Here is a 23715-nt window from a genome sequence, read left to right as displayed (position 1 = left end):
TTTCTGTATTTCCGTTTCTCTCTCTCTCTCTCTCTCTCTCTCTCTCTCTCTCTCTCTCTCTCTCGTGGGGGTGGGGCACAGACAGTTCAGTGGAGGGAGAAGGAAGTCTGCCGGATTGTGTTCCCACATCCTGCTGGCACGCACCTGCCCTGGAGGAGATTAGGGTGAGGGGCCTTGGGAAGCACCTGCTCAGCCAGAGGTCTTCCATCTCCACACCTCATCCTTTTCACAGCACAGTGAGATTATGTCCTTGTCACTAATGCACAAAAGACACTGAACACAGAGCTGGAGCACCAGAAAGAGCCTCTGTCCTGCACTAAGGCAAAACAAAGCCAAGCAGGAGATGATGAGAGCTATCTGGGCTAGGGAATGACTAAAGGTAGACAGTACCCACACTGTTCTCACATTCTTCTCAGCACCCCTTGCTTTTGTTTCCTGTGAGGAAAATTTGTTTTAAAAACTCTGACCCACAACATTCTCCTAAGCCCATTTCTCTCCACAAGATCCTAAACTCCTAGGGGTACCCCCTTGAAGGTGGCTCTGCAGGAACACAACAGCTGTGTTCAGGAACTCTGATGGTCGGGATGTTCACCTGGGAACACTGGACTGAGATCAGGCTTTGTAAAGAGACTTTACTGGTTGTTTAGAAACAGGGAAGCTTGAAGGAAGTGGTGTTTCAAGATTAATGAAGAGACGTTATGAAATCAAAGAGGTATACAAATTATCAATATACATAGTCAACTGTAAAAATCTAATCCTCAAAGAGTCTACTACCTACACAGCACAACAAACCTGAAAAGGTGAAACCAAGGTACATTAGTGAGCGTCAAAATAGCTGTATAAAAGAAAATCTTAAACATTTTCAGGGAGGGAGAGTCATACAAAAGGGCTCCCAATAAGAACAGTATCAGAATAGTTCACTGAAGCAGGACTCTGGATTTGTCATGTGAGCATGGACAAACCCTCCGCTCTAAAACAGGGAGAGTGACAACTCTATCTCCAGAGCCAACTGTGACTGCCTGGAACCCTGGGTGTGTGTTCTGTAAATATTCTCGGGGCCGGGGGTCGGGCGGGGGGGGCATGTCAGGCTTCTTAGCACTGAAAGCAAAAAGGAACACATTCATAATACAAGTGAAAACTATTTTCACGCTTGAATACTATACTTGAGTTCTATTAACTGAGAAGAAAAAGCACATTACAAAGACATGCCAGATTTCAAAGATACACCTTTCATGTACCTTTTCTCTGGAAGTTTCTGGAGGACTTGATTCACCCAACTGAGGTAGAGAACAGAGAGGAAAGAAAGGAGACACACAGAGAGGAGAGAGAATGAGAATGTAGCCACGAAACTAGAGTTTGAACCTGGGAAAGAGGCTCTGCACCCAGTCAGGATCTCACTCCAGGTCACAGTAGAATGAACAGTCTTCCAAGCTGCTGGACCCTCCATGACTCCCCAACTGGCTCCTGTTTTCCCTCTGCCTAATTCTTTCTGCACCCCTTCTATACCCTTGTCCAGCCAGGAGGTATGAAGAGCTCATCATCACCTCTGAGAATCCCCAGAAGGAGGGATGCCCCTTCTGTTTCCACAATCACATCTCTTTCACAGGGTGTGCACCATCTCTGGCTCATTGGCAAAATGATCATACAAGCACATGGTATACTTTCATGGTTAGGCTGCACGGTAATCCGGGTGTTGCCAATACTCAGAACACAAGTTAGATCTGTGATTCCTAAACTGTGCATTGAGGCACCTCCAGGTGCCAAAGCAAACTAACAGGGCTATCACAAGATGTTTTTAAATTCCGGAAGGCAACAAAGCAGCATGCGTCCAATACTGTGAGAACCTTTAGCTTAAGGTAGATTCAGTTTCAACATTTGGTCATGTTATATTCTTTACAAAGATGATACACCTTTGGTAAAATGGAGAGAAGTTGTTGATTGCTCAGGAAAAAATACAAGGACCACCTAAAAATCAAAATAGAAATGAAAAAGAGGTGGTGGTGTCCAATTTGTTTCCAAAGTTTAAGAAACTATGCAGAACTCAGTAGGTTCACACATTGCCAGTAATTGAAGCTTTTAAAGAATAAAATAAAAATATTATTTTTCCATTTAAGTTGATTTGCATTACTTTTCAAATTACTACTAAAGTACTAGGTCATAAAAACATATTAAGTTGTTTAGACCTAACCGCTTCATAAAATGAGGTGTTAATAATTCTTTGGACTGGGGGCACTGAAAACTATTAATGAGGTAGCACAGCCTGTAATCCCAAGGACTCAGGAGGCTGAGGCAGGAGGATCGCAAGTTCAAAGTCAGCAACTTAGTGAGACCCTGTCTCTAAATAAAATATTAAAAAGGCTGAGGGATGTGGCTCAGTGGTTAAGCATCTCTGGGTTCATTCCCCAGTATCAAAAACAAATAAATAAATAAATATATTGATTAATTAATTAAAAACCTTGTTTGTGAACCGCTGTGGCACATGCACTGAGAATGTTTGGGAGCCTGAGGTGGAGGACAGCTCAGCTGCTGAGGGATTCACTCCACTGTATCAGACTGTAATCTGCACTCTGCAAGCAGGAGAGTAATATGGAAATTTAACTCTTGCCATGTCATGAAAATGTATCTATCACTATGGATACTACAGGATATCCATTCCTCAAAATAACTTTTTGGTCTATGATTCAAGTTGAATGTGTTTATTAATTTTTTTCTCACTATCGCTGCATTTCCTAGGAACTTTTTTCCATACACTGTCTTCCAGAATTTTTGTTTTACATGTCAGCTTTGCTAATCTTCACTGCAATAAGGACTTCTATGTTAATTAAAGAGCCTGTCCAGCATGGACCTCAGAATGTCAAAACATACTGAATACATCATCACTGTGCTCAAAATTCCTTGAAGGCTTCCCAAGGCTTTGACCTGAAGCTCCAGTTCCATGTTATTATAGTCTGGATCTGTGACATCCCTCAAAAGCTCACGTATGAGACAAAGCAAGAAAGTTAAGAGGTTAAATGAGTGAGTTATGAGCCTTAACCTTGTCAATGCATTGATCCGTTTGAATGGATTAACTGGGTGATAATTATAGACAGATAGGGGGTGGGTCTTTGGGGGGGGGGGGGGCTGCATGCCTTTGGAGTATATATTTCATACCTGGTAAGCAGAGGGAGCTCATCTATTTCTCTGCTTTCTTCTGATTACCATGTCCTGAGCTGCCTTCCTGCTCTAGACCCTTTTGCTATGATGTTTTGCCTTACCTCAGGCCCAGAGTAACAGTCAGCCATTTGTAGACTAAGCCCCCTGAAAACCTTGAGTGGCAAATAAACTTTTCAGCCAATAAAACAGTTCTTGTCAGGTCTTTTGATCATAGCAGTGAAAAAACTGATCAAAACACATGTTGTACATAAAGACCTTCAAATGGCCCCCTTAGTCTAACTCCTCCATACCACAGCACATCTCTAAACACTCCACACTCCCTTAGGTTTCAGTGCCTCCCCGCAAAGATGGTCCCCACAGACTGTCCCCTGCAGTGACTCCCACACTCCCAGTTTTTTCATAACCTTCAGGACTTGCTGGATACTCTATGACTCTTAAAAGCAGTATCTGTTTACTCATCTTTCACCTCAACCAGGCTGTAAGCATTGGCTAACAGGTAATGGCCTCACAAATATTAATACATGTCTATCCAACAAATGAAACTGTTTCTTATACTACAAGGGTGAAATACTTTATTGTTAAACAACTTGAAGAACATTCCTCCAAGAGATCTTTAATATGCAAGAAAGCAGATACATATTCAGGGGAGAATGTGAACCATCTCCAGAGGGAGAGACAGCCCTCTGGAGATGGTCCACATTCTCCCCTGAATATGTATCTTCTTTCCTAAATAAATCTGTGTCTCAAAAGAAAGAAAGAAAGCATGATAAAAGGTTACCTTCAAAAATAATCAGAAGCATCTCCATTTTTCAGGACAAGCTGAATGTTCCTTATCTAAAAATGCATGTTTCAGATTTTGGATTTTTTTGCATTCTGAAACATTTGTATGTACATAATAAAATATCTTGGGGATGAAACCTAGGTCTAAACGTGAAATTCACTTATGTTTTCATATTCACCTTACACACACAGCATGAAGATAATTCTATGCACCTGCAAATCACTGCAAGAGGTCAGGTGTGGAGTTTTCCACTTGTGGCATGCATTATGTTAACACCCAGAAGTTTCAAGTTTTTAAGCATTCTGGAGGTTTTATTAGGGATGCTCAACGTGTATTTGTTTCTCTACCCTCTCACTAACACCAAGGACTGTCTTTTTCTAAAAAAATCCCTACTAGTTATTATGAACTACATTTTATTTACTTCACATGCTTATTTGTAACTTGCTATTCCTTATTTGTAAACTGTGTATTCTCTCTTTTGCCTATTTTTCTAATTGGATGTTAACTCTTCATTACTTTTTGATAAGGAAGAAATATCATAATATGCATATTAACTATTTATCTGATAAATCCATTTTCCAGTTGCATTCCTACTTTCCTAAAAGGCTTCTGTCCACTTTTCATTAAATCAGATTTCTCGATTTTGTCCTCAGTAGTTTCTGACCAAAGGTCTTAAACTTAACTGTCACCCATGTTACATTTAAGGCTTTTAACATTTTAAGCTTTAATCCACATAAAATGAATTTCGGCATATGGTATGAGTTGGGAACTCAGCTCTCCCCTCCTCTCCCAAATGGTTAGGGTTTATCTCAACCAAATATATTAAACAATATACCCCTTTCCTCCCTGACTCCAGAAGCCATGAGGCTATCATTTCCTCCCAGCTGCTCAGTGGGACTCCCGAGCCCACTGCTCTTTTCACCCTTCATTCTCTCACTGAACAATTTTACCTACTCTCGTGGCTTTAGCCACCATTCAGACTTCAATGACTTCCAAATCTGTGCTCCTGAATTGCTTCTCCCCAGTTATCGACTAACCACTTACTGGACAAGTTCTTACTATCTACACAAATCCATTCAAGGCAGGTTCCCTTCAGGAAGGACAAAATATTCTGATGATATGTTTCTACTTGGATATTTCCAATTCTTAAAAACTCCAATACAACAGTAAACTCACTTTCCCCTCCAAAGCTGCTCTCCTGTGCCCCTAGACTTGGCTCATGGCACTGCTGTCTTTGGGTCACAAAGGCCTGGGTCATCCTTGATGCCTCTTTTCTCACCGTTTCCACCTACTAGCCAACTGCACTTTCTAAACATGCTTTGATTCTCCCCTGTTCTATTCCCATTCCCACTCCTCTGTCTTGAGTCCCAAATCATTTCTGGCATAAGTACCTCCAATTAGTCCTTGATTCATCCCACACCTCCTGCCAGAGCTGCACATATCTACCTTCCACAGGGAGCTGCTTGGCTTCACACAGTATCTGTATCTCTGACCCTTATCTTTTATCAAGCTCCAGGCCAAAAAGCAGGAGGTTGCTGGATCAATAGCTCAGATAGTTGTCCAAAATCAAACTTCCACTATATCCCTCCTCCTTCCTGGGGGCATCTCTGCCTCTTGGCTCTCAGGGTGATGATCAACGCATCTGGTTGGGTCCAGCACTCAGCCAGTGTTATTCTTTTATTTCTACCTTTATTTTATTTATTTTTATGTGGTACTGAGGCTCAAACCCAGTGCTGGGCGAGTGCCCCTAGCCAGTGCTTTTCTAAGTTCTTTAAATGTGATACTGGATTTAATTTCCATAACAGTATTATGAGGTCAGTATCACTATTCACTTTCTTTTTAAAATAATGAACTAAGGACAAAGAGGTGACCCCGCTGGGTCAGATCTCCCTGCTTCTGCCTACAAATCCCAGCTCTTAACCATAGCACCAAACTATCAAAGGCAGAACAGAAAGGCCCCTGAACTGCGCTTCAGGACCTAGTCCACCACTGATGAGGTGGCAGGTACAGGACCTCAGTCAGATAAATCACCTAACATCTCAGGTCCTGGCTCTTTAATTTCACCACTATGCCCCAAGGTCTGCTTTCCCTACTTTACATGCCATTGCCATGAAAAAATTGATGGCAGTTTTATTTTTAGGACACCTTATGTGTCACCTCAAGGAACTGGCAGCTATAGAATGATCAGAAATGTGCTCTCCCCAACCCTGTCCAAGGGTGATGTTACTGGGGGACATACCACTTGCTTTACTAAGCACTTCTAACACTCAAATCATGGCAAAGATCAGACAGTCTATGTATAGGGAACAAAATGGAAAATAACTGCTGTCTTACTGTTCTCCTTCCAACTCTAAGCATGCTTTTAATGGGGTAAGCTCTTAACTCTGCAGGTGCAAATTCAAAGATCCTCCAGAGCCAGCCAGATGAAGTGAGTGCAAGTGCAAGTGGCCACATGACAGACAGCCTGTAGCTAGTTCCCTGTCTATTTTACACCATGCAGGAACAGGGTCTGGTATAGTCATGGAACTATCGTATGCTTAAAAAAATCTAGGCTGCTGCTTTTTAAGTCTGACTACACAGATCTAGATTGAATAGGGAGACAGAGTTTCTGTCACTTGGTAGGAACCCTCTCACCTTCAGGCACGGGGGATGTTTCCAAAATTTTTCCCCTCCCATTAAGACTCCAAATGGAAGGAAGGTTTTGTTGTTTTTCTTTTTTATATGTGCAATCTCCTTATTTTTAAATGCTGGGAACCAATTCCAAAAGAAAAAAAAATTAAGCAAGCCAAACAAAACACATCTGCAGGCCAAATACAGTTCTTAAGGTGGCCAGTTAACAACCTGCCTCAAAATGTACTGGAATTAACAAAACACTCAAGATTGCTGCTTAAAATATAAATTGTTTTAAATTTATATTTCAGTGCACAGATGTTGACCAAAACATGCTTGAACATTTTAACATTATTTGGGGTCAAAATCTGAAAACTTTCTCATTCCAAAAGAATGATTTCTTTTTATTTATGGTATTATTTAATCCCAGACCTCAAAATCCTAACCATTATTTTATTTTTTTAATCTTTTATTGATTTTATTTTTTTAAATACACAACAGCAGTGGAATGCATTACAATTCTTATTACACATTTACAGCACAATTTTTCATATCTCTGTATATAAAGTATGTTCATACTAATTTATGCCTTTATACATGTACTTTTTTGCATTGTAATTATTAACACATTGACACCCAATTCCAGTCTTCATACATGTACTTTGTATAATGATGTCCATCACATTCCACCATCCTTGCTAATCCCCTGGCCTGTCCCTTTCCCTCCCACCCCTCTTCCCTATCTAGAATTAATATAATCCTCCCATGCTCTTCCTCTCTATCCACTATGAGTCAACCTCCTTATATCAGAGAAAACATTCGGCATTTGTTTTTTGGGATTGGCTAACTTCACTTAGCATTATTTTCTCCAATGCCAACCATATACCTGCAAATGCCATGATTTTGTTCTTTTTTAAAGTTGAGTAAAATTCCATTGTGTATATACGCCACATTTTTTTTTTATCCATTCATCCACTGAGGGACATCTAGGTTGGCTCCACAGTTTAGCTTTTGTGAATTGTGCTGCTATAAACATTGATGTGGTTGTGTCCCTGTAGTATGCTATTTTTCTCTCAGCAAAAGAAACAATCTGTAAGGTGAACAGAGAGCCTACATCCTGGGAACAAATCTTTTTACCCCTCACACATGAGATAGAGCACTAATCTCTAGGGTATATAAAGAACTCAAAAAGCTAAACACCGAAAAAACAAATAACCCAATCAACAAATGGGCCAAGGGCCTAAATAGACACTTCTCAGAAGAGGATATACAATAAATCAACAAATATATGAAAACATGCTCATCATCTCTAGCAACCAGAGAAATGCAAATCAAAACTACTCTAAGATATCATATCACTCCAGTCCGAATGGCAGCTATGATGAAGACAAACAACAACTGTTGGTGAGGATGTGGGGAAAAAGGTACACTCATACACTGCTGGTGGGACTGCAAATTGGTACAGCCAATATGGAAAGCAGCATGGAGATTCCTTGGAAAACTAGGAATGGAACCACCATTTGACCCAGCTATTCCTCTCCTTGGACTAACCATTATTTTAGATTATCAAAGCTTCTCAAAAAGAAGGGGGGAGGGGGAAGAGGGGGAGTAGCAGGAGCAGCAGGAAAACAACACACTTAACTTCAGACCAAGGTCGACAACTTCTGAGCACATGGCAGCACCATACCTCACCTTTGGTTCAACTGAGTTTTCCTCATAAGAATGAACAGAGAAGGAAAAACAAGAGAACCTGAAGTTATCAATATTTGGCAAAACTACCTGAGAGAGGGGCATTCTTTGAAGAGAGCAGGTTCTGCAGCCCAGAGGCCTGGGGGGCTGTAGCTCAGTGGTAGAGCGTCTGCCTCTCACATGTGAGGCACTGGGTTAGATCCTCAGAGAAAGAAAGAAAAGAAAAGAAAGAGAGAGAAAGAAAGAAAGAAAGAAAAGGGAGGGAGGGAGGGATCAATCCCAGAAGAGGACCACAGGCCAGCCCTGGTCAGCCATTTTCCTCCTCCTTTGACAAGGTACTGAACTGGGGAAGCAAGGGTCAGAAACAGACAACGTGTGTCCTGGCTGGAATGAGAGCTTCTCTAACGCCTGAAAGATGCTTATAAACAAGATGAAGCAATTCAGGTTGTATAAACAGAATGAAAGGGCTGCTCTGATCAACCTTACTCAAAGATGGTGTGAATTATGACATCAACAGGACAAAAGTGACAAGAGATAGATGTGACACAGCTCTGCTGTTCTTAACATTTTCATTAATGTCCTAGATGAAGATAAAGAAATCATATTCATCAAATCTGTGGATGAAAAGTAAATGTGCAAAACAGCAAATATGCCATATGCAATAATGAAGACCCTAACAAATTAATCCAATAAGTTAACTCAATAAAATAAATTTAGCAGAGGTAATTATAGGGTCCAAAATAAGAGGGCTGGGACAACATAAAATGATGACAATGGTAACAGAAAATGGATAAATACAGACTGGAGGAGACAGTACAGCAGGAACATGCAGGAAATAATCAAAAGAAGTTGACAAAATGGGCCAGAATTGTCACGTGGTCACCAAATAAGAAGAGAGACAACTCATTTTGTCTCCTCACTTTATCAGATTAAACAGTATCTAAAATCCTGTCTTCTAGTTGTATTAAATTGGAGAATTCATTTTTTAGTCTGAAAAAAATAATAGATAATCTAACATTAAGATGTATATGAAATACAGTCATTACTGTTGGTTCACTATGGCCCAGATCTTTATATAGCCTTGCTTTAATATAAATCTTACTCCAAGTATTCTCATCCCATCTCTCCAAGAGGACAAGCTACTCCCTATTTACACCACCACCCACACTTAGGACCACTTGAACTTTTAGTGACTTCAACATAAGGGCAATGAATCTGTGTTTGAGAGCTTTAAATACACTGAATGCTTTCTCACTATTCACATTTAATCAAAAAACTTCACAGAAAGGACAGTGAAATGAGCATGAAGGGCACTTTTGGTCATAACCACTGTCTGTGCCACTGCCTGGACTTTACTAGGGACAGAAGACAAGCTTCCAGACTCTAGCCTGGCTGGCCCTCTTACCTCAGCCTGAACTTACTGCAATGCTCCCAATTGGACTTGGGATGCCAAACGTTCCCACCGCAAAAATGTCAAATGCACACATCCAAAATCTTCCACAACTCTCCTTGACCTTCAGAAAAAGGTCCCAACTTGAATATGTCATAAGGTTCTTCACTGTTTCATGCCAGCCTAAATGCTCATCCCATCTCCTCCCACCTCCCCCAACTGTCCCTGGGTTTGAGTCTCACCTACAAGACAGGATCTGTCACCTTGAGGTCATTCCTCTACCCTTACGTCCTTCCCATTCCATTCTTCCTTGTCCCTTTCATAAATATCAACATATTGCTCTTCAAAGCTCAGTCACAGCCTTGCACAATGGGATTGACCTGTAACCTCAGCTCCCTCAGGAGGCTGAGGCAGGAGTACTGCAAATTCAAGCTCAGCCTCAGCAACTTAGCAAGACCCTGTCCCAAAAATAAAAAATAAAAAGGGCTGGGAACAAAGTTATGTGGTAGAGCATCCCTGGATTCCATCTGTACTGCTGTAAAAAAACAAAAAGCTTAGCGCATCCCTCCTGAAACAACTTGCTATAGTATCCTTGTAGTCTAATGTATATCCTTCTGCTATTAAATGCCATGCATAATCATCTTTCTCACCAAACAGAGCACAATGAAGATCTCTGCCCTTGAAAAAAAGTGTCAATGTACTTAGTACATAGAAATAAGCAAATCCCCCCCCCAAAAAAAGGTGCTAAAGCAAGATGGATACCTTCAATAGAAATAAAAATATGCGATTCACATACTAAAAAAGATCAATGGGCAATGGCCATGAAAACCATGGGAAACCCTATTTCCACTACAAACTGGAAAAGGGTAATAAGAACAAAGCTCAGGAGACTGTGGATGTCCTGAAACCCAAGCTGCATTTGTGTAAAGTGACACCACCACCTGCTCCATGGGGGGCTGATTGCTCTTCAAGAGGACTGTTGTCTTTCACTATCACACATAAGGAAACAGAGGAATTATGTGACTTGTCCATGGCTGGTAGAAGCAAAAATAGAATTTGCACCTAGGCTTGCAATTGAGACTCCAGGGTCTAAATTCTTAAGTCATTACATTATGATGTCTTACTAATCAAAAGTCTGTGACATAGTAACAACAATAATGATGATGATAACCAAGACTGCAAACGTTTAACGAGCTCCCTATGTGCTAGGTTCAGAGCCAAGAATTTCACATGCAATTTATAAGCCATTTCTAGGAAATATTTCTCAGGAGATAACAGACAAGAACACAAAGATGTTCATGAAATACAATCCTCAATATAAATGAAAAGAAATAACCTGCATGTCCATCACTTTGGGCTTGAGAAAATGATACCTCCACATGCATTCTAGCCCACATCTTCCTGTACTCTTGATAATTTCTCAAACGACCATGTTAATTTAAATAAAATCTACAGGTATGAAATTGAAGTTTATCCCAAATTCTCCCCAGACGTACATACAACTTTCTGCCAGCCTTCTCTCAGATGTACACAGAATTTCTCATGGCAAGTCTCACTTTATTTATACCCAAACATATTCTTGATTTACAGTACACTGAACCTGTTCTCCACCCTCTCCCTGAACAAGGCAGGCCCTGCCTTCCTTTCTGCATGGCCTCTCTCCTTCCCTCCCAGCCTTCCGGCCACTGCAGCCCCCTCCATTCCTCACACACCAGGCCTGGTCACCCCCTGGCCCCAGGGCATCTGTACTTGTCATTTTCACACCTGGGGCCTCCATCCCTGGCTCTCCCCATGGCAGTCCTACTTCTCATTGAGTCCGAGTGCGCACTCACTTCCTCAGAAAGGCCTCTCCCCATCACTCCAGGAAGGAGGACTGTCCCCTGCCTGCCTCCCCAGAGTCCCACAGTACCTCCCACACAGTCCTCACCCTTTGCCACAGCGTCCTTCAGGGCGCTCCTAGTGTCTGCAGGCAGCTCTGCATGTGATTCCTTGTGTGCCATCCATCCTCCCCAGCTAGCAGGTAAGCAAAGACCCCCTTCCTCAGTTGGCACCGTAGCTCCAGCAATTAGAAAACCTGCCTGGCACACAAAGAGTGTGCAGGAAACACTTGTTGAATAAGTTGAATAATGGATGTATTTATAAATGGAATATAATGAAGAATTATGTATCATACAATATGATCATCTTCGTGGTTTTAAATCATGTTATACAAACTATGTATGTAACTGAACTTATGGTTTCATATATTTGAAGGTATTTATATTACAGATAGATATACATATGCATAAAAATAATCTAAAAGAATAAAAAAAAAGTTATATGGAGTTACCTGAGTGCTGAAACTAAATTTTTAAAAATTTTTACTAATATTCTATGAACTCTCTTAATTTTTATAAAATTAGCATTTTTACCTTTATAATTTTTAAAACAACATTTCTACTTTTAAAAATATAATAAGCCAGTATGAAAACAAATAATTCACAAAGCAACAAATAACAGCTAATAAAACAAACCAATATTTTGTTTCCTCTTACTCAAATAAACGTGGAACAAAATGATACAAACTATCTATTTAATTTTATGACTCAGGAAACCAATTTTAAGGTAAAAATTTGAAACTTACTGGGATGTTATAGTTTGGATATGGTTTACTTGTGCTCCCCAAAGGTCCACTGGGAGGGGAGACTGGGTCCCCAAGGTGGTGGTACCAGTAGGTGGAACCTTTAACAATCAGGTTTGCCTACAGGAAGGTCACTGGGTCATTGGGAGCATGACCTCTAAAGGAATTGTGGGATCCCAATCTGTCTCTCCAAGCCTGTTTGGTGATAAAAGCTATTCCACATACACACATCTCCACTGTAATTTGTGAGGACCGTGTGGGAGGTACTGTGGGACTCAGGGGAGGCAGGCAGGGGACAGTCTTCCTTCCTGGAGTAATGGGGAGAGGCCTTTCTGAGGAAGTGAGTGCGCACTCGGACTCAATGAGAAGTAGGACTGCCATGGGGAGAGCCAGGGATGGAGGCCCCAGGTGTGAAAATGACAGAGAAAGAGGGAGACCTCACCAGAACTGAGCCTGTGCCAACACTATGAACCCAAACATTCAGAACTGTAAGTTAAATAAACCTCTTCTTCATAAGTAACCTGTGTCAGGTATTTCATTATACTGAAGAAAAGCTGACTAATATATTGAAAGAGGGGAGCTTTATGCCCAAAGACTTCCAAAAACTGTGGTTTTATAATTACAAATTTAAAAAGCTGAAAACAATGTAAATGATCAAATTATGGTTCATTCATAAATGGAATATTACGTACACATCAATATTACATAGACATGCTAAAGAAATTTTAGTAACCTGGGAAAACATTTCATAAAATGTTAAATGACAAAATGGAGACCAAAATTGATTTTCCAGTGTGACCTTCCTTGTCCATGAAAAAAATATGAGGGAGAATATGGGCAAGGAAATGTTATCATAGTTTAAAACTCATAATTTTGAGACCCATGCATTTAGATGTTTCACTTGAAATATGTTCTACTTGAAACATGTTTTAAAAAAACAAAGCAAAACAAAAAGTTGAATTATCTGCCTATTCCAAAACTGAACAGTTAAAATTCAAAATCTAGAAGCTCTACAAATACCTGTCCCACATCCCACATGACAGCAACCAACTATTATTGCACTGCCCTAGAGCTGTCCACTTCTCTCACCTTTCCTTACTGGGCCTTGTGTTAGTCAGCGTTCAATTTACTATGACAAATTCCTTGAGATAATCAACTTATAAAGAGAAAAGCCTTCTGGTGGCTCACAGTTTTGGAAGTTCCAGTCTCTCATCATTTTACCCCTTTATTCTGGGCAAGGTAGCAAATCATCATTGGCCCACAAAAAGGGGCAAAACCACTCACCTCATGGCCAGGAAGAGAGAGAGAGAGAGAGAGAGAGAGCGAGAGCGAGTGAGCGCGCGCGCAAGCGCATGGGCGCGCCAGATCCCACAGCCCCTTTCAAGGCACATCCTCAGTGACCTAAAGACCTCTCACTAGGCCCCTCCTCTTAAGGGTTCTACCACCTTAGTGACTAAGCCTGTCACACATGGGCCTTTGGGGGACATTCAACCTCCAAACTATGGCAGTCCCCAAACAGAGATAAGTTTCCATTTCCATTTACCATCTAGAGTGTCACTGTTATCTATCTTGTTGAAAAGTTACCAAAAAAAGTGAAATATTTTTGATGGTTTCTGTCAAAAGCATAAGACAGAAGGCAGGTCAGACCCACTTCAGCAGTTTACATGACCTCCTCTGCCCCTGTAAGCATCTGAGTTTTTCATCCCAGCAGCAAGCCCATGGCATGCATGAGAGCAGCAGTCACAGCTTTGACTATTCTTAAGTGAGCTGAAAAGTTCCAAAACAGAGTCATCTGTAATTTGACTGAGGCTGGCCTTGGGGAAAGGGTGAGCTGGCTAAGTCCTGTGCAGCCCACAGGTCCCTGTCTGCATGTCTCACAGCTGCTCTCTCACCTACTATGGCATACTCAGTGCAGCTCACTGGGAAGAAACAGTGCTTCTTCATGACAGGGACCCATCCCCCCAAAAGACAGCTAACTGCTGGTTCCAGTCGGGGGAGGGGGAGTAAATGGGCCATGGAAAGTGATGATACAGACAGAAAATGTGACATAGAATAAGAATCGAACGTTGACCTTGCTGGTGGCCCCAACCTGAGATGGGACTTAACCTTCCATGACTTTTCCACCTTCTTTTATTTGCTGGATGAGGAAATAAAGTACAAAGTGTATTTGTCACAAATGTTCCACGAGGTATCTTTCATGATTATTAAGGTTTTACTTTTTAATCATTAAACTTGTATATGTACATATTACAAATGTACAAAGTATATGACATTTACAATTGTTGCCAACTTTAAAAAATTTGCCTGAACATAGAATTGCAGAACTAATGTAGTTTTATATCTTGGCAAATGCAAACATAATTTTAATATATGCTTTACCGCCCTTGTCTCTCAGTAAGATCATGTGCTGGGATTTCTTCGTAGTCTGTGAATTCTATGCATTACAGATTTATTAGGAGGAACCCATTCTCACTAATTTAACATAAAATAATCTAAAAAACGGCATGAAGTCTTACTTGAGGTCAGGAAAGACTGTCCTTCACAGAAGATATAGTAGCAATTTTAAGACTATTAACCTAGGACATTCTCACACATGTTTAATGTAAGTCATCACTAAATCATCCGTAAATGTCAACAAGGTGAAATAATTTAGCTGTTGCTCATATGACTGGTTCAATAAGTAGGAGGCAGTGTTTGTGTTCACTGAAAAGTAACATCAGAACAAGATTTTGTTTACAATTTCAAGAGAGGAAATGAGGATTACTTGGTTGTTAACTGTTGGAACTACCATTTATTGACTGGGCCTCCTGGATCTGAACTGTACTGGTCATTTCCCATATGTCACTCAAAGGGCAGAGGCATGCCTACCCAGTGCCTGGAAAAGCAAAGACATTCAATAGTGACTGAGTAAATCACCTGTTGTTCCCATAAAAGGAAAGGAAAATCGAACCTCGACCTTCAAGCACTTACACAGGGTTATTCAAGACCACTCAGGAAGAAAATAATTTATTCAACTCACAACCAAATATATCTGCAACCCCAAAACATTTCATTTTTAAAATAAATAACAACAAAATAGTTTCAAGTAGCCTGAAGCAATGAAATATTCTGTCAGAATGCCCTAAAATGCTTTTCATGATGGTTTGATATAACTTGAAAAAAAAAATCATTCTGCTTATAAATCCTATATTACTAGGAATATAATACAGGCTTTAGTTATCATATCAAGCCAGTGAAAATAGGCAGCATTTTTCAAACACTTAACTACCCTACAGATACCAGGAGCTGGGACCATCATTCCCATGTTACAGAGAAGGAAACCGAAAAGTTGCCCAAGTTCAAACAGCAAATGGGAAATGGGATCCGATCCTAGTCCTTTTACTTCATGATGTGCTTGATCTACTGGATGTTAAGGAAAGTACAAAGAATTAACAGCCAGCTATAATTTTAACACAGAGAAATAACCTCACCAAACATTTGGCATGTAATTTTCCTGGAATTTTTCTACATCATATGTAAAAAACAACTATAAAAAGGATAGATCAACTTAACTTGCTGATTTGCAATCTGCTTTTCCAGTTTGCAAACTCTGAGTATCTTTCCACATCACTAAATACTCCCTGCATCACTATTAATGAACAAAGAGTATTCCATTACCCTTGTACACCACAATTCACTTAATGGATCTCCCTATTAGGGAGCAATTTAGTTGCTTCTAGATTATAACAAAGTTACAAAAAATCATTTTTGCAAATCAGAGAGGATTTTGTTATATGCATTTTTGTGGAGGCCACCAGCATCTGGAGGCAAGTGTTTTCCAAACTTAAAGAGCACCCCTCCAGATTTTGATATATCCCCACAAGTTAAGAATCACTGTGGGAAAGAAAAAGCTCCCATTAGAAGTTTGTTGCACACACACTATGCAGGCAAGAACCACCATGATACGCTGTTCTCTGCACACATGGTCCTCCCCACCCCCCTCCAGTTTAAATTCCTAGTGGTGGAAATGCCTGACTAAGGGACAGGGCACATTTTTGAGGCTTTTGATGAGTAACACAAAATTGCCCTCCTGGAAAGTTACAATTAAAACACCCACCAGCAGCATTTGAAAGTGACACTTTCCATATCCCCTCCAGGGTCAGCTAGATTTGTTTTTAAACAACCACATCCCTATATGGACATCAATTTTAAAAATAGTGAAACCATTGATAAAGCACATCTAAGAAAACAGCAAACAATTCAGGCAACCAGTGTTTGATTTTATAGTTTATACATTTTCAAATGGAGGACATAAATATTTAATTACAAGGCACCAGCAGACTTAACTAGAACAATCTAGTGAAATGATACTTCAAAAGGTGCCAAGCTAATAAGTGAAACCTATGTTTGCCTACCTGGCTAATATTATGCTTAAAAGTTTTGGTTTTAATAGCAACACACCCTACTTTTTTTTAACATGAAATTCTATAGTCTTTCAAATTTTACAAGCATTATCTCACAGTTAATGTGACAACCTGAAATTCTCAAAATTATTTTAGATATTCATTTATTCAACAAATATCTGGTTCCTGCTGTGTGTTGGGCACTGTCCAAATGCTGGGGAAACAGTAGTGAACCCTCAATGGTGTTGCTCTAGAGGGGCACTTAGAACCCTGCAGTTAAGATTCAGCAAACCATGGTTATGATGCCAGTCAGCAACTACTAGGTTTGGGCATATTATGATGCCTCTTGGTCTTAGTTTCTTTATCTGTGAACTTAAGAAGTCAACTAGATGTTCTGTCTTTCTCTGGCGTCTCATATTCTATACTTTCCTTGGGTTAATTTGAATGCTTAACTTTTCTATTATCTGAGTTTTGTTTTCTTCCATAAAATCAGAATAAGGCTCTCCCCAAAAAACAATTTTACATGAACAGTAAAACTCTGATGAGCCAGGCACCTTCAAGAAATAAACAGAATAAAGGTCCAGTTAGATAACTGATGCTTCCAACTTTGTTTCTTTGGAGAGGTTTCGCAAATATTCTCACCTCCTTCATTTTTTCTTTTTTTTTTTTTATAGTTGTTGATAGATATTTATTTTATTTATTTCTATGTGGTGCTGAAAATTGAACCCAGTGCCTCACACATGCCAGGCAAGAGCTTTACCACTAGCCACAGCCCCTGCCCCTCACCTCCTTCATTTTATACTGTACTATAAACACAAAGGCATAAAGCATGGCAGGTCCATGGTCTCCAAGCCTGCTGCATGCAAACATCTGGCACCCAGTCCTTATGCCTTAGTTTACAGTGGCACTTAGTTTACGGTGGCTGCCTCCAGGGGCTGTAGCACTGAAGTCCTGGTGGCCATTCTCACCCCACTCCAGCTAACTCCCACCCCCAACTTAACAAGCACACACAGAATGTCCACAAGTCACAGCCCTGTTGGCATTTCTAATATTAGAAATGGGAAGCGCTGCTTCTGTCACCACAGGTTATTTTCCACCAGACATTCCTGCTACCACCATTTCAATTGTTCTGGGATTCAGGGACTCCTTAGAGAAGCTGCTCTGGGGAGTGGTTAGAGAAAGGCATAGCAAGGGTCTCGGTATCTCAAAGCACCCATGCTTATGCATACCTTCAGGAAATGATATTGCCTCCTAGTGGCCCTTCAGGATACTGCCACTTACGATACGTTAAGAGTTCTCAAATCTAGGCACACATGTCAATTCCATGTGTGTGCTCTCTGTGTGTGCCTCATCAGCCAGAAGAATAAGTAGCAGCTAAGATTTTATCACCTCTGTGCAAAAGTACATGAAAAAAATCACCCACCAGAAGTTCTTCCTCCACTTCCCACATCAAACCATAAAACAGTAGCTAATAAAAATGAGCTTTGCTCATTTGAACAACATCAGCAGCAACACATTACTAGAAGAATGTATGTGTATCATTTTAGGCAATATAAAACAATTTTGGAACTCCTGAATCTCTACAGTTCATAAGAGGAAATATAAAAGAGTTGGTAGAAGCACTTTAACTCATGTTTCTAAGCCTCTAAATTCAACACAACAGTGCTGTGCTTCGGTTGTTTGCCTGAAGAGCTTTTACTCCAAGTGTCAGGACAAAGGACAAAGGCTACTTGGCTTAAGATTGAAGAGTTTAAAAAAAAAATCTATGCTTTACACAGAATTTTCACAGAATTGAGAGAAAAAGTTGGAAGATACGATTAGATAAAATTATCCTACCTGGAAACAACTCACTATGTGCAGCTATCAACCACGTAAAATACAAAATTAACACATTTATAGGCTCTTATTCTAAAATTAACAAATTTAAACTCCTAATATTCACAGGAGCTCACAGTAAGTCATGATATTCTTATTAGACACCTACAACAATTGCTTGGCATAAAACTCATTTCCCAGGCTTTCAATTAATATAAAGGAACATATATTTAGAACAACAAACAGAAGTTGGGAAGAGGAAATACCATAAGTTCCTGATATTTCCTAAAATAGAGCACATACACATTCCTCCTGTGAGAATAAAAGTACCTGCATAAGTATGTATGTTTTATCCACTCATTAGTCTGTCCTCTGTCCTAAAGAATTAAAGCATTCAATATGCTAAAAAGGAATCTTTAAAAATTTTACACTTAAGTAAATGGCTATTCCACAGAAATAAAAATAAAATGCTAAATTTCTCAGGAATCACTGTAATTTATTGGAAAAGTGTGTTTTAAAGGTTTCATGCTTAAATTTTATAGAACAATGGCATGCAACTGACTTAAAGCAACAATATGAGTATGTTAACAGTGAAGCAGATTTAGTAAAGTTAAGGGCCAGGGCCATCCTGGAAAATTCACATAAAAGACTCTGGAATCTAAGTACGTTGATCAACATCAGGCAAGATTATTTCTTAGATCAATTATTTATTTTTTAACAATCAGCCACAGCCCACTCTGTGAATAAGGTGGTGCCTCACACTGCAGATCTGTGCCAACCCCTCTGGAGTACCCAGCCCATGGAGCAACTCCACCATCCTCATTTCTCTTCCACTCATGTAGACATTTCTTGACCTACGCAATACATGGTGCACCCATCCCAGCACACTCCTGGAAGCTTCCCTACAGCAGTGACCCTCTGTCTCTCAAGCATGCAAGTGCCCTTGCCCTTGCTGTTCCATTTGCCTGAGCCACCCTTCTTCCAGCTTCTTCCTCCTCAACCAACTCTCAGCTTGAACCTTTCCACCCTAAAGAAGATTCTCTAGCCACTGAATCTAAGCCACCAGTCTCCACCCTGCCCCTCCACCACAGCAGCCCTATTTGATTAATTTCCCAGTACTTATCACTTTCTGACATTATCTCCTTTATTGTTCCTTTGCCTTTTGTCCATCTTCCCAACTCAGATGTGACCTCACAGTCAGGTCTGTCTGCCCCACGCACCACTATATCTTAGTCCCTATAAAGGTGCCTGGAATATTAACAGATGTCTGATAAATATTTACTTAAGAAGAACAAATATAGACAGCATAAGCACAATGACAGGAACCAAATAACAAAGGAAAAAAAACACCTTAAATGCTAAAAGACTGGGTCAGTTTTTTAAAGAAATCAGTTTTTCAAAAGATCATAGCTTATAACCCTCAAAACATAAATAAATAAATGCATAATGAGAATACTAAAGCTCATATTGACAAGTGTCAAACTTTATAACGCATTAGGCTAATTTTTAGTATTAGCATTACTTCTAGAATTCATTGTATTGAAAGCACTCTAAGAGACCTCGATTTTTATTTTAAGAACAAGAACAAAGCCAAATATTTTTAAAGCATCCTTTTCCTCAAGAGTTACTAATAGCCCACCCCAAACTATAAAGTTTGTAACCATTTTATTAACAACATTAACATATGGATATTGGTAATCAGCTACAGAAGGGTGGGATTTTTAGTGCCAAATGGCAAACTAACTCTATGAAACACAAAACTGTCCTCATCTTCTAAATTTAATCAGAACTATAAGCCTTCTCTATCTGTTCAAAAATATTTAAATTGGTAAGAATTTTTTTTTACAGTTTATTCTTAAAATTATACATTTGTTCCTTTTATTCAAAGAACTAAGCTGTTATTAGGGGAATGACCATCATGGCTCACACTTCGTAGCAAATATGCTAAAGATCCTTACAGATCACTTCGGAGGTATAAAAACAAATGGTGTGAGTTAGGGCTGTAGCTAAGTGGCAGAGCACTTGCCTAGCATATGTAAGGCACTAGGTTGGATCCTCAGCACCACATAAAAATAAAATAAAATAAAGGTATTCTGCCCATCTATAACTTTTTTTTAAAAATGGTGTACAATGGGGAAAGAGAGAGCATTTATGTCCTGGTATGTGATGTAAAGAAGCAAGTTACTACTGCCTTTGGGTCTTGGGAGTAACGGAAATCCACTTAAAAACCTCAAAAACTAATGCTTTACAATAACTTTACAGCAGAATATTAGAAACAATATACACACATATATGTCAATAAAGAAGAGGGTAAATAAATTATGGTTTATACTTAATGGCTTATTCAGCAGCTGTGAAAGAATGAGACAGCTCCCTTAGGTACTGATAGAGACTGCCATGATTTAGCACTAGGGGGAAAGGAGCTGGTGCAGAAATGAATATTCAATGTGGCCTCATTTGTACAAAGACAAAAATAAATACACATACAAGATGTTTATGAGAACATTAGGCTGTGTCTGGAAAGAAAGACCCAAGGAGCCAGTAACCCTGGTTCCTGGGAAGGACAACTGGGTGCTGTATGAGATGGTGGGAAAGAGGTATACTGTTTACTCTGTATTATTTTAAGATTATTGAATTTCTCCAATGTGCATGCATTGTCTATTTCACAAATATGATAAATTTTAATATAGCAATTTATACTATTACCAACATAGTCATCAAGGATGACCATTCAAAAGCAAAAGTTTGCAAAAATCACAAAAGTTTTGCTCCTTCAACAGCACACTGCCTATTCTCATTTCCCAGAAGAGAATACAGTCTGCACTAATTAGAGGTGCACTTGTGATCTTACCTATTACAAAGCAAATACACCTCAGTTCAATTCTTGGAGAGGAAATAGCTGCTCAGTTCACCTTGAAAACTTACATAATATTTAAATTGGTTTGTAATTACCTAATGAAGCCTCCAAATAAACAGTTTCCACCTGTCTATAAAACAGAAAGTCAGCATAAGAAACAAGTAGGAGGACATTCTCAGATTTTTAAAAGCACAGACTATACTTAGGTTTCCTTTCCTCTGCCAGGTTTAGACAAGGAACCTTCTGATATTAGTGAAATATGATTTCAGATTTGTGGCAGTATCATCACTTAAGGGGAGGGGCAAGCATCATTTGCCCCCCAAAAAAACGCTTTATTTTTCACTTGTGGGGAAGGGAAGTTTGCTTTGAATTTAATTTTGGCACCAATTTTAAATCTCCAACTGGATGATACTAATTAAGCACATTAATTTGACTCTAAGCAAATACTTTTTGGAATTAAAAGAAACTGAAGACAAATTGGAAGGCAAACTTTAAACTGGAACTTCTGTTGAAACACCTATCTTAAAATACATAAAAAGAAACTCAAAGAAGTCATTTCCATATCTACATCATTCAATAACAATACATGTTATATCAACAAATGACTGTATTAAACACACATAGAAAAGGAGCACAAAGATACCCGATTGCAAATTAAAGACCTCATATTTTTGGTAGCTGAAAGTGGGAACCAAAATCACATTATTCAAGCCCTCGACTAAGTTGACCACCCCTGATGTGCAGTTTTCTGGGGGTCTGAATTCATGATTCCAGCTTTGTGCCTTCTGACAACACATCAGAAATGACATCTTTCGTTAAGCCCAACTTGATCGTCAACACTTTAACTTTGGATTTAATGAGTACTAAGACTTCTGATATAAGCACATAAAAAAATAGGTAAGTCGAATGCACTATAAATACAGAAAGGAGAAGGAACTATTTTAACGAGGTGTCGAGGTACAGGAGCACTAAATATCATTTGGCAGATCACATCCCCAAAAGAAAAAAAAAATCAAAGCTCCTTCCCATCCCCCAGGTAACCACTGGCCTCAGAACTTACTGTCCTTGGTGGGGCAGAAGTTTGAGCCGGGGAGCCGGTCTCCACAGGGACTCGAGTGTGACCCTGGGCCCCGCAGCGCCTTCCTGCAGGTCACTCGCCCTGGACCGTTCTAGACCCCGGGACCCGAGCCGCCCGGAGTGCGGCTCTCCACCCAGCCCGGGACCGGCGCTCGCGGCGACGCGCCCACGGGACTCGGCTTCTGGCTCCGCAGCTCCCACTCCCGCGCCCCGCGCGGCGCCCCCCTGGCCCCGACACTCACCCGCCGCTCCCGCGCCGCTATCTCGCCATCCCCCGCCGTCTGCTCCGCGGCCGCCGCCCCGGGGCAACCCGGAGTCCGCAGCCGCCCGGGGGCTGGAGCTGCGAAGGAGGGGGCCGGGCACTACCCAGCGCCGCCGCCGTCTCGCCTCCCTATCTCAGAGCTGGGCTGCTCCAAGCAGCCAAGGGCGAAAGCGGCCCGCTGCCCTCTGCGAACCCTGGAGCCGCCGCAGCCAGAGCCTCCAGGAGGCAACGGTAACAGCCACCGCCACTGCCACCGCCACCGCCACGGCCGAGAGGCTTCAGCTCGGACTGCGGCGCGCGGGGGCGGCGCCTGCACGCCGCTCGGCGGGGGGCGCTGCGGCCCCGGCCCCGCCCCCGGCCCCGCCCCGCCGCCCGCGCCCCCGCCGGAAACCGCCCGCGCGCCCCCGCCACCATCCCCCGGCCGTGACGCGCGCGCCCGGTGCTGGCCCGCGAGTGCCCCCGGAGTCGGAGCAGCGCGGGCGCGCAGGGCCTCGGCGCCGAGGGTGGTGCCTTTCCAGAGGCTCAGGTCGTGAGGCCAACCTCGCAAGGTCACGGAACAGCCGGGGAGTGCAGAGCCGCAGAGCTGGTGCAAATCCTCACCAAAGGCCAGCAGAGCTGCGGCGGCCCTGCGGGAAAGACAGCAGCCCCCAAAACGCTGTCGTCATGCACTACAAACATTGTATTGAGGAAAAACCGTGGAGCCGTACTTTAGCCGCCCGTGCGCGGGTACAGTAGAGGGACTACTGCTTAGATTACAGATTTTACAAGTAACCTAAACTGCCCCCAAGGCCGAGTAGTAGCTGCTCAGGTCACCTTCTCCTTGGAGCCGGGTTCCCTTAGGCCGTGAGGGCCCGTGGGGGCACTGAGAATATCCTGGAGCCATTTAGTCGTGCCTCCAAGGCGTGGTGGGCTTATTTATTTGTGCGGAGAAGAAACGGATCTCTTAATGGGTGAGATTTTTCCTCCATGCATTGTTCCTATTTCCGCAGTTTCACTTGGCCTCGGTGTTCTTCCAGAGTAATGCACCAAATGAAATTAGCTGGAGCGCGTTTGGTGGCGCAGAATCATGGTTTGAAGAT

At 41.3% G+C, this 23715-nt stretch overlaps 1 protein-coding gene across 1 annotated transcript in view; it reads right to left on the bottom strand.

The window, feature by feature from the left end:
- The window catches only part of Lifr (LIF receptor subunit alpha), a 72890-nt gene extending 49974 nt beyond the window's left edge, over nucleotides 1-22916 (bottom strand). The window contains exon 1 of the mRNA XM_046422243.1: nucleotides 22617-22916. The gene's annotated coding sequence lies outside the window, so the exon portion shown is untranslated. The remainder of the gene's footprint in view (nucleotides 1-22616) is intronic.
- Nucleotides 22917-23715: the final 799 nt, after the last annotated feature.

Source organism: Marmota monax, unplaced genomic scaffold, assembly GCF_021218885.2.
Source record: "Marmota monax isolate L192 unplaced genomic scaffold, Marmota_monax_Labrador192_F-V1.1 WCK01_AAM20220418_F8-fsc00077, whole genome shotgun sequence".
Lineage (NCBI taxonomy): Eukaryota > Metazoa > Chordata > Mammalia > Rodentia > Sciuridae > Marmota > Marmota monax.
Note: the sequence above shows the minus strand (reverse complement) of the source record. Positions and strands in the feature narration are given on the sequence as shown.